Here is an 11,859-nt window from a genome sequence, read left to right on the forward strand (position 1 = left end):
CGGTAATGACGGACATGTGGCCTTCGGCACCGAGTCAGGGTTTCCTAAATTTCCCCATTAAAAAATATTTAGGTGGCGACTCTGTATCTGGCAAAGCAGTCCATGTTTGGCACTTCTTTTCAAAAATTTGTTTCTCAAAACGATTTGCCGGATTTGGACTCTTTGGTTCAAGATTAAGAACCGTGACAATAATCGAGTCCGAGCTGTAGTGACCCCAAATGAACAGAACGGGAGCTCACCCTCTCGGGGCGTTCGGGGATGTCTACACCCGCTCGAGCGTCAAAGATCCCGCTCAAGCGCTACCCGCTCGAGCGCAAGAAACCCGCTCGAGCGTAGAAAACACATCTGCAGAAGTTTTGCAGGGACACGAAATACTGGGAGTGTGCAATCTCCGCTCGAGCGTCAGAACACCCGCTCGAGCGGTAAACTAGAAACCAAACTCCGCTCAAGCGCAGAATGACCAGCTCGAGCGTAACACCAAAAATTTGGGCAACAAGGATTTAGACCAAAGCTTAACCCACTTGTTCAACATAAGCCCAACACATCCTAAAACTCAAACAAATGGATTTAAAGGATAGTAATAAGATAGATACAACTACCAACTCCACGGAACCGAGTTCGGAATACAACAGAACAGTAAAGGGACAACCGGGATCGCTATATGAAGTATGGAAGTGTTTTATTTGAGATTGATACAGCAAATCTGTGTATCATATATGAAGTATGGAAGTGTTTAATATGAGTTGTTATCTCATTTGAAATGGAAGTGTTGTTGATATGAGATGTAATCTCAACCAAATTGTGTGGCCAGGTTCTAAGCCACAGTTATGAATTGAGAATTGGACAAGTAATGGAAAATGAAATGAAACATGGACATATTGGTCATGGAATTGAAATGTGTTATAAGTTGGCGTATATGAGTTAAACATTTATCGAATGCTAATGTTTTAGTTATTGCTCATATTATGTTTAGCATATCTCTACTGGGCGTTGGCTTACCCTATATGGGACATCATTTTCAGGTTCAGGTATTATGCCGCCTCCGAGGTCTTAGCTTGGATGGTTGTGGGAGTTGAAGACTCTCTTGTTTATTTTTGTGATTATTTTGTGTATTAAATGTAAATCAAGCCAATGGCTTATTTTGTATTTTGAGTTAGTACTCTCTTTTAGTAACCAAGTGTTGGCTTGGAAAGTTGTAAGCCTGTGAGGCATTTACTTTTGATGTCAACATGTAATACTTTTGTAATGAATACTCTGATGAATGAAACTATGCCTTATTTTCTTATGTCTAAGCATGTCAAGATTGTATGCTTTATGGGTTTATTTTGAGGGCGTTACATATAACCCATGATCAAATATGAATAACTCACAGCAATTTCTTGTGGTACTCCAATAGAGGTATTTTCAGTGTCCTTTTTGATAATTTGAATAGTTCAAGTTATAGGGTTTATTAATTAGATCATCTATGTAAAAAATCAAATTGATTGGACATCTATAACTTTGTAACAAGAACACATTTGTTTTTTAAAAAGTAAACGGTTAACTTCATCTTTATTTATAGGGCGAATTACACTATTGATCCCTTAGTTTGGGGCTTGGTCCCTGATTAAAAATTGCGATATATTTAATTTTGAATTTTAAATATTATTTTAAATAAGAATAATTAAAGATATCGTTTTCTTTGCAAATAGAAAATGCTCCATGTCAAGGAACTTGTGTTATTTTAGTTTCTGGCCATTCAATTGTGATATATTTGATTCCGAATTTTGAATCTCGTTCCAAATAAGAATAATTAAAGATCTCATTTCTTTTGCAAACGAAAAAGTGTTCCATTTCAAGGACAAAGTCGTTAATTTGATAAAATATAAACTGGTTTGTCAAAAATAAATGTCAAAAAATTATTTTTAAATTTTAAAAAATTATTTCTACCTTTCCAAAAATAAAATTCTTGATTTATCATTTCATGTGGTATGAGTTTCTTAAATCAAGGAGTATGATCTACTACTTTTCTAGTAATCTCACATTTCTATGTCTAAAAATGTATTGGGAATAGGTTATCTTAGTTAATTTTTTTGATTATTTTAGTCTAGTTAAAAAAGTTGGATTGAGATGATAATTTTTTTTTTGGTAGTTGATTTGATGATTGTGAGAGAAAAAGCGAAATAATTATGGTTTAAATGTGACATTTTGTCTTATTGATTATTTTAATCTATTATGTATTTATTGATTATTTTAGCCCAAATTTAACTTTCCAAACAGTTAAAATTTTTTTCTCATAGGAATCTGTGTGTGTATATATATATGAATCTATATATATATATACATATATGAATGGTAAGTGAATTTGTGAAATTAAATATATATATATATATATATATATATATGAATTTAGTTCTTGTTTTCAAATCAATTTTGACAAATAAAAATTGTACAAATAAAATAGGTTCTGTAAAATTAAACTAATAATGAACAGATAGGAAAAAATTGTAACAGATGAAAAAATAATCGATAAAAATTGAACATGTAGATAAAAAAATTTGAACAGACAAGAGAACAATTTTAACAGATATATGTAAATTTGAACAAGAATTAATTTAATAGGTTCTAAGGAAGGAAAAGTTGAGATTAACCACTTCTGTAAGCAGGAAACTTGCCAACGTGAGAGCCCTACGCCAACTACATTCAGGCAACGTTAAAATCTTTAAATACTATTTTTATTCTAGAAGCAAAGTGATCCTAAACTCAAAACAACTTAAAATTATAAAAAGTTATAAGTTTCTCCTTTTTATGAGTATTTATCATCATTTCTATATCCAAGATCTGTTATAAGATCGTAATCAAGTACTAGTATTTATCGTAAATAGTCAAAAAAAAAAAAAAAACTACGGATGGTATCACAAAAATAAAAAATATATATATGTAAAAAATATAAAATAAAGAAAATAATAATAATAATATTAAAATACACATCACTGCCACATTAGCAAGCCACATCATTTGGGCCAAGTTTCCATCAAAAATTCGGATTATCTAACATTACTCTTTTAACTTCACCTTCTATCCATGTGGGACTTGTATGTGTAGGTATTAGCATTTCGTTTAAAAAAAGAAAAAAAAATGCAGAATTGTTATAAAAGCCAATTTTTTTAGGTCACATCACTTCTCAACATTTTTACATGTTTTTTTAAAAATAAAGTTAAAAAAGAAGAAGTCAGAAAACCAATTTTTAACTTACTTTTAAAAACAACCCAATATGTATACATACATACATCGTCCCTATGGACTCTACAACCCATGCATGCCTATGTATAATATTTACTACAACTATGGCTACGCAAAATACTGCTCAATCCACTAAAATCGCAACGATCCGTATCAATCCACACCGTTCTATCCACTAATCGCGGATTAAATTTTAAAATTTATGATCCGCCTTTTAAACCGCTCCGCTATAGTTAATACATACATATATATATATATATATATATATATATATAATTTAATTCCAATGAAATATCAAAGTAAAAAAGAGTATGAGAGGGATTTAAGATGTGAAATTTGTTACAAATTAGTACTAAAATATATCAAACATATTATGTAAAATTAATTTGAGTTATAAACAAAAAAAATATTATGTAAATTTGTGTTATATATTATGTAAATGTTTAATAATTGGTTGGAATATTGTTTAATCCATCAATCCGTCCAAAACCGCCTAGATCGCGATTTGTCAATCTGCTAATCTGTTAATCCACCATTTAATTTGTAATTTTACTCTCAAACTTGTGTTGAGCCTAGTCTAAGGAAGGAAAGGTTGAGGTTAACCACCTCTGTAAACTGGAAACTTGCCAACGTTAGAGCCCAACACCAACTACATTCAGATAATTGTCAAAATCTTTAGATATTGTTTCTCTTTTGGAAGCATAATGGCCCTAAAATCAAAACAACTTAAAATTATAAGAAGTTATATGTTTTTCCTTTTTTTTGAGTGTTTATCATCATTTATATATCCAAGATTTGTTACTAGATCGTAATCAAGTACTAGTATTGATCGTAAATTGTCAGTAAAATCGTAATATTTTACAAAATCTACTAAATACTAGTGCTGCTAGGGGTGTGCACAATGCGGGTTGGTGCGGTTTAGGGGTAAAATAAAAACCGCGCGACAGGTGGCAGATTGAAAAAATTGACATTAGAAATTGTTGTTTTGTTTATCAAAAACCGGCGGTTTGGTTAAAAACTAATGGCGGTTTTGATATCGTAGTTCGGGCAGATTGGCGATTTGTAAAAAAAAATCAAAAGCTTTCATGGATTTTCAGGGGGAACCAAAGGCAATAAATACTTCACAAAAATATCATCATCCAATATCCTATATCAACCCAAATTACAGTTCATTACGCTAGTTCATGGCATAAACAACCTTTAACTTTTGTGTCTCCTTTCATTGAATTACCCACCTTATAAACCAGTATAAACCTAAAAAATCCATAACTTCATTAATTTTCTACACACAAGTCTACCATGACCTTGCCCTAGTTCGAATGTCTTAACTAGTAAGGATTCCAATGATTGCTTCTCCTGAGAGCACTCGATCGCCCCAAGTCCCGGTGGGCTGGATGATCCCATTGGTGCAATTATTGGTTGAGACAACAGTCTTGCCCATCTCCTTTGGTTCTTACAAGGTCTACCACGACCCCAAGCTACAGAAGTTTCCAAAGTGGCCTCCTCTCCACTTTGTCCCATGACTAGGACTGCGGCTTGAAATGCACCAACTTTTTAATTACTCGGAAACATTACCAAAGCCTACAATTTAGGTTCATTTTTTTATTTTTATTTTTTATATATACAAATATCTATTACCCTTGAGTAATAGAAACAAAATAATACATGTTCTCTCTCTCAATCAATACAACAATAACAATAATAAATGTCAAGCATCCATTGCGGAGATACAAATAAATAATTACAAATATCATTGTACAATATTTATTTCTTTCACATCTATAATGAAATTACATATAAAAGACACATGGACTTCTTAACTCTCCAACCAATAAATTCGAATTCTCTTCTTGTAAAAAAAATGAAACAACAAGGGATGAGCATAATTGCCCAGTAAGAATCTCATAGTTCTACAACAATAACTAACACACAGATAGAAACGATCATGCATGCAGGGTGATACCATATAGTAAGGTGACGTTCAGTAATTATAAAATATTATATGTAGAGTACCTTTGTCTCAAAATGTATTTGAACATTTAAAGAAAACTCTTAGTCATAAAAATTATCCCTCATTGTCAGAAAACCATAAACCCTTTTTGAAAATAAATATGTTTACGGAGCACCATCATTTTATATTCATTAACCCAATTTCGAAGTATTCCTCATTTCATTTCTATTTACCTTTTTATTATTCACAATTATTATAACTCCATAACCTCAAAGTTTAAGTTCCCTTAATACTCTAAAAATAACCCTCGCACACTCTATCCTCACTTGTCTATTCATTATTGCTACAACTCCATAACGTAGAAGTTCAAATCTCCTTTATATTCAATAACAATTCTCCTACACTCGACTCCTACTTGTCTAACAATTACATCACATCCACATTTGCTTTATCATTTATAATTCAACATAACACAAGAATAGTAAACCCATTTAATTCAATTTTTCAATTAATTACAAAAACAAAAGTGTTAATCTTTCCTTATAGATACAAACAACCCAGTGAGTTCATTATCACCAACCCCTTATGCCATTAGTATTTCATTAACCATTCTTTTCAAATAATTTCTATATGCATTCCCCTTTCGTAACAAAGTGCACATCAAATTGTAATTTCATAAGTTCATCACAATTCACACATATTATCATCGACTCAACACATTTCTCAACACATTCCACCTTTTGCCGACTTGATACGGCGGGATAGCGGGCACCTAACTCATAACACCTTCCACCTTTGCTGGCTATTATATGGTGGAAAGTGAACTCCCAAAAACCATTTTCAACTTTAAAAACCATCCCTACATTTTCCAGCTATTATATGGCAGGAAGTGGGCATCCAAAAACATTTTCAAAACCATCTGTTTTTCTACTTTTGCTGACTGTTATATGGCGGGACTGTGTGGACACCCAAAAACATTTTTTTCCACATTCGTCCAGCGAAAAGCCAAGGAAAAGCCAACTATTTTCTGATAAAACTATTTTCTGATATGAGGAATCCTTTCAAGGAGGACTTTTATTCTGCTAAGCCTTTAGAATTTAGACTAGGAGGATTCTTTTATTATTATTTTATTTGTGCTCAATGTGTGTGGCTTTACAGGTAATACAATATGTATATATATATATATATATATATTTGTTCTCTCTCTCTCTCTCTCTCTGTGGGTTATCTCCAAAGAGAGACCAAGGAAAGTAGCAGCCATAGTAGTTTTCTCTCTGAGCCTTCTTCAACGACTCAAAAATGTCTCGACGGGAGGCTCGAGAATCTGACTCCAAACGCCACTGTTCCAAGTTCGACCGTGAACCCAGTCCTAAGAGATTAAGGAGGGATGGAAAACTAGCCATTGAGAGGCCGTCTAGCAACCTTAATTTGGATGATTGGTGACCATTCAGATCGGGATCAGAAGCACCGCTGACGGCTGCAAGATGCTTTACCTCTTGAGGCCCTGCTAGCACCAGATTCTAAGGTAGAAATTGGGGCAGGGAACAGAGAAATTGACAAGAAAACCAATGGACAGCATGAAGGAACCAAAAATTCTTCCAATCCTACCGAAGCACCCTGGTCTCGATTGTATTTCCAGATTTGATCATTCGACCATGAATCTCGTGACAAAATCTTTCTGGGTTTTGCTATCCTCTGTTCTTCATTTCTACACACTCTGTTTTTCGTACCCAACTCCATTGTACAGACACAACTCGTCTATGCACATCGTTCTTGGCCATCTAGCCAGGTTTAGTGGGGCAATGATAGCAGATGAAATGGAATGGCATGTGAAAAATGCACTGGAGTGGCTTCATGGTGAAAGAGTTGAGTATCGTCGTTTTGCTGCTGTCTTAATCTTGAAAGAAATGGCTGAAAATGCTTCAACTGTCTTCAATGTACATGTACCTAAATTTGTGGATGCTATATGGGTTGCATAGAGAGATCCAACACTAGCTGTTCGAGAGCAAGCTGTAGAGGCATTGCGCGCTTGCCTGCGTGTCATTGAGAAGCGTGAAACCCATTGGCATGTGCAATGTGGCGAAGGTTTTAATTATTTATTGGATCCTTGGTTATTATGAATAAGGTACTACCGTATGTTTGAGGCTACACAAGATGGGTTGGGTAGAAATGTCCCTATTCACAGCATGCATGGTTCTCTACTTGTAGTTGGCCAGCTCTTGAGTTATCATAGTAAAGAGTTTGGTGAGAGTAACATTTTGATCAGTGGAGATCAAAATCCGGCAAATCGAAAATTTGGATTTTTGGCTTGCTTCTTCTTCTTAGCTTGAGGTAGGGATTTTCTACACTCTAATATGATTTTTAGCTTAGTTATTTACTATTGTGTATAGATGATGAGATTTGGTTGTGGTTTGGACAAATCTAAAATTTGGATTTGAAATTAGAAAAGTGGGGTTTCTCGATTTTGGACTCTATTGTGAATATGGGGTTTTGAAATGGGGTTATTTGTGTATAATTGATGAAATTGAGCCTGGGGGTTGTTATTTGAGAAAAAGGGAAAAAAAATGCCCTAATTGGGATTAAATGAATTGTTTGTCAAAGTAATGAAATTAATTATGGGAATATATAATTGGATTGGAAATGATGAAATTGGGTGGAAATGTAATTGAATGGTATAGTTGGATTGATAAATCACTCACATATGGAAAATGTAATAATTTATTTGTTGATAGATTTATTTACCAGTTTAGTGATAATTGTTTTGGACTATCGGTGGAAGATAGCCATGATTGTTGTAGAACTGCATGATGATTAGGTAAATTGAAACTAATCAACTGAATTATGTCATTGAATATGACAGTTGGATTAACACATTGAATATGTGCTACAATTGATCATTGTGTATGATAATGTGTTTAAATACATTGTATACGTATGCTTATTGGGATGAGATAGGGGATGTATTCCATATGTGATTATGTTTTTTTAAATACATTGTGTATGTATGTTTATTGGGAGAAGATAGGGGATGTACTCCATATGTGATTTTGTTTATAAATACATTGCGTATGTATATTTGTTTGGAGGAGAAAGGGGATGGACTCCATTTAAAGCAAGTTGGCCGAAGTGTCCTGGGTGAAAGACCTGAAATTTCATATATAAATGGGTGTCGATTCATTCGGAAGAAATATCTGTAAAATGGCAAAGTTTGAAGTGTTTATGTGTGTTTTGCATAAATGGAAAACCATTGAGTTGTAGTCTCATTTTGGTTGTTGAAAGATAACAAATCTAACTCATGAATTGAGTAGTGTATATATGAATTGGAAATGAATTGAAGGAAAAGGGAATAAGATTGGTCTTAGTGGCATATGAATATGCAGGCCTTGTGAATGCAACCGTATCGGTATTGTTTATATATGTGGTATTTATACCTTTGCTAAACCTCATATATTGTGTTAGATTATCTCTACTGGGCTGTTGGCTCACCTTATACGGGAATATCATTTTCAGGTACATGTGACATGTTTCCTCCAAGGCAATAGCATGGATAGACTTTCGGGAAGCAAGAGCTTCTTATTTATGCCTTATGTGTATATGCTTGTTATTCGTAAAACCGAGGGCTTAAGATGTAATGAGCGAGGCTCAATTTGTGTAACTAAGCAATGACTTGGAAAGATGTAAGCCTGTATGGCATTTAACTGGTTGTCAAACAGTAAACTCTGATGTATGAAAGTATGTTGTTTCTCATATTTATTCCGCATATGACTTATCTTTATTGTATTATTTTGGGGGCATCACAGTTCTTGTGTCCAAATCGAAGCCCCGGAAACCAGATTTCCAATGGTTCCAGCCTCACACCCAAATTCAAAGTGTGAAAAAATAAAAGGGCAAAAGAGTGACGGCTGTTTGTAAGAAAATTTCCTGAGTCAAAGTTTTTGGTCCAATCTTACTCAACCATCATGTTACCACTTCGATCAATGTCCCAAAATAAAACAAGGAGGTTCCAAATACAATAATAAAAAGGTCAAGAGCAATCCCACTAGTCCTAGAAATTCAGACTCAACCAGGTAGACCGCTCAAACATCCAATCTTGCGCTCGAGCGAACAGACCAACAAAGCCGACCGCTCGAGCGAACACTCCTGCGCTCGAGCGGGAATTCACAACTCTCAGAATTTCAGACAGATTGCAAAAGTGCTGGAAGCCTCACAAGGCCGCTTGAGCGTCCACTCTTACGCTCGAGCGGTGAGAAAAATTTTGGGGTGTTACAAACTACCCACCTTAAGAAAGTTCATCCCCAAAATTTAGAGAAACCAAAACAATAGACAACCCGACACAGATGGAACACAATTCTTAACTTAACACTCGTGGAATGCATTCCCAAATTTGAAATAAGAGACGAAACGAAAGCTACTTAGATCCAATGGCAAGACATCACTACCAACCAAAAGGTAGGCTCCATTGAAGATAGATTCTCAAATTTCGGTTCAATACCTTAATGCTCCAAAGGCACCTGAACAAGAAGAATCATAAGGGAAAGATCACAAATACCGTTCGATCAACACACACATCGGAATCCAACGAGCAAGGAACGACATCAACCACTTATAATCCCCAAGGTCCATAATAACTCCCTAACCAATAACAACAAGGACAATGACTATCGAACGGCCAAAACTCAATTTCATAGAAATGGAAACCATTATTAAACCAAACATCAAGTCAGAACAAGCAAAAACAAATGACACATTACATTGTACGATCCAATACCACAATTCTCAATTGTATCTCAATTAGTGGCATTATCAATTCTTTATTCCACTTAGCATTTAAAAGTAGAACAGTGAAAATCATTCATTAACATATTCAGATTAAGTCTTTAACATTTAGTTCAACTGAGCCTTCCCAAGCTACACACAAGAAAATGAAATTTTCATTTTCCACATCAATCTCAACATTCTTCCGGTGGCTTCCAATCATCACCAAATAACCTCCGCCACCCATTCGGTGACATCACAACACAATTTCCATACAAACTGTGTTAATAACGAATAAAAACAATTATAGTGCATCCAATAGCACACGCTGCTTCCCATAAGTTGGAAGTCTCCCTATCCTTACAAATATCAACACTAACAATCGATATATACATTGGCAGAAGTGCACTCACAACAATTTACATTCAAACATTTCTAACTCAATTAGAGTGGTTTCACAACTTCACATCAACAACGTACATATATGTATACAAGTAAGACCCAATGTCTTCCAGTACTACCTAAGGCACTACCCAACCATATCTTTATTTATCTGAAACAAAGCAAATCCCAAGATAATTAGGTATCAATTAACTTCAAACAATATTCATTAAAACCACTGGTTTCAAGTCAAACCAAAACAGACTAACCCAGACAAATCCTCAAGTCTCACTACAAGAATCCATCTTCTCTACGCAACTTAACCCAAATTACCAATTTTCCACTGTCACGGTTCAATTGTCAACACACACATCATTTCACATCTCACAATTCATAATCATCATAATCCTTTTCGCCACTTGTCATTCACACAAGGTACAAAACACGGACAAGGCCAAGAAATTTACAATGTTTCACCCCCAACCCAGGAAGCTCCCATCAATTTGAGATAATCGTCACCCAAACTTTACCACTACTTATAGAAGACCCAACACTCACTAAACCCTTGCCAAAATATTTCTCAAACCTGCTACCTTACTCATCTTCAACCATTCCATAGAGACTATTTGTCATCAAATCCTTAATACTAAACATTTAGTTAACTACTCCATAAAACTTAAATTTCGGCACTCAAACATTCGCACTACACCCGTTCCTTGAAAACACAACCTATGCTTCCTTCCTAAAACCAATTCTAGCATCTCTTCATACTTATGGGCCCTATACTCAAATACCGCAACTTCTTTACACATACAACTACTAGCTTACGGCTAACATCATACCAACACCACTCTCATCATTATGAAACACACTTCTTACGCTCCCTTTTCCAAACCTTTCACAATATTCTATGTAACTCAAACTAATCTCATACCATTCTAAGATCTCATCTCAACCATACAACTCTCATATTCCATGTTCCACAAACACTTTTATTCAACTTAAGGCTCATAAGTCAACACACATTTCCACCACTACTTAACGTCTCCCCCACTGCAAGTTAATACCTCCCTTACAACTCTTATTATCTCAATAACAACATCAAACATCAATCGACCGAACTCTAACCCTTTTCTGAGGCACTTACTCTTCCTACTAAATCAAGAAACCAACCTAACACATAATCACACAAAACATAAACAAATTTTAGGTAACAAACAACATAATCAAGTCAAGTCTACAAGGATGACCACTTGTCTTGGAACTTCCAAGGAACTCCCACTAGAAACCACGTTGATCAGATGCGTTTCCAATGAGATCTCAAAGCAAATTAGCTGGCCACAAGCATTATCCATGAAGCTCACCCATGCTCACACAATGCAACACATAATGTCTTACACCTTTTACTTCTACATGCAAACATCCTCACCAAGCGAAGCCAACCCATTATGGTAAAAACCACTTCCCACGAGCCAAGGTATTCAAACCTGGTTCGCTCTGATACCAAGTTGAAATGCCTCAACTTTTTAATTACTCAGAAACATTACCAA

Source organism: Camellia sinensis, chromosome 4 (assembly GCF_055761805.1).
Source record: "Camellia sinensis isolate YWXY chromosome 4, ASM5576180v1, whole genome shotgun sequence".
In the NCBI taxonomy this organism is placed as follows: domain Eukaryota; kingdom Viridiplantae; phylum Streptophyta; class Magnoliopsida; order Ericales; family Theaceae; genus Camellia; species Camellia sinensis.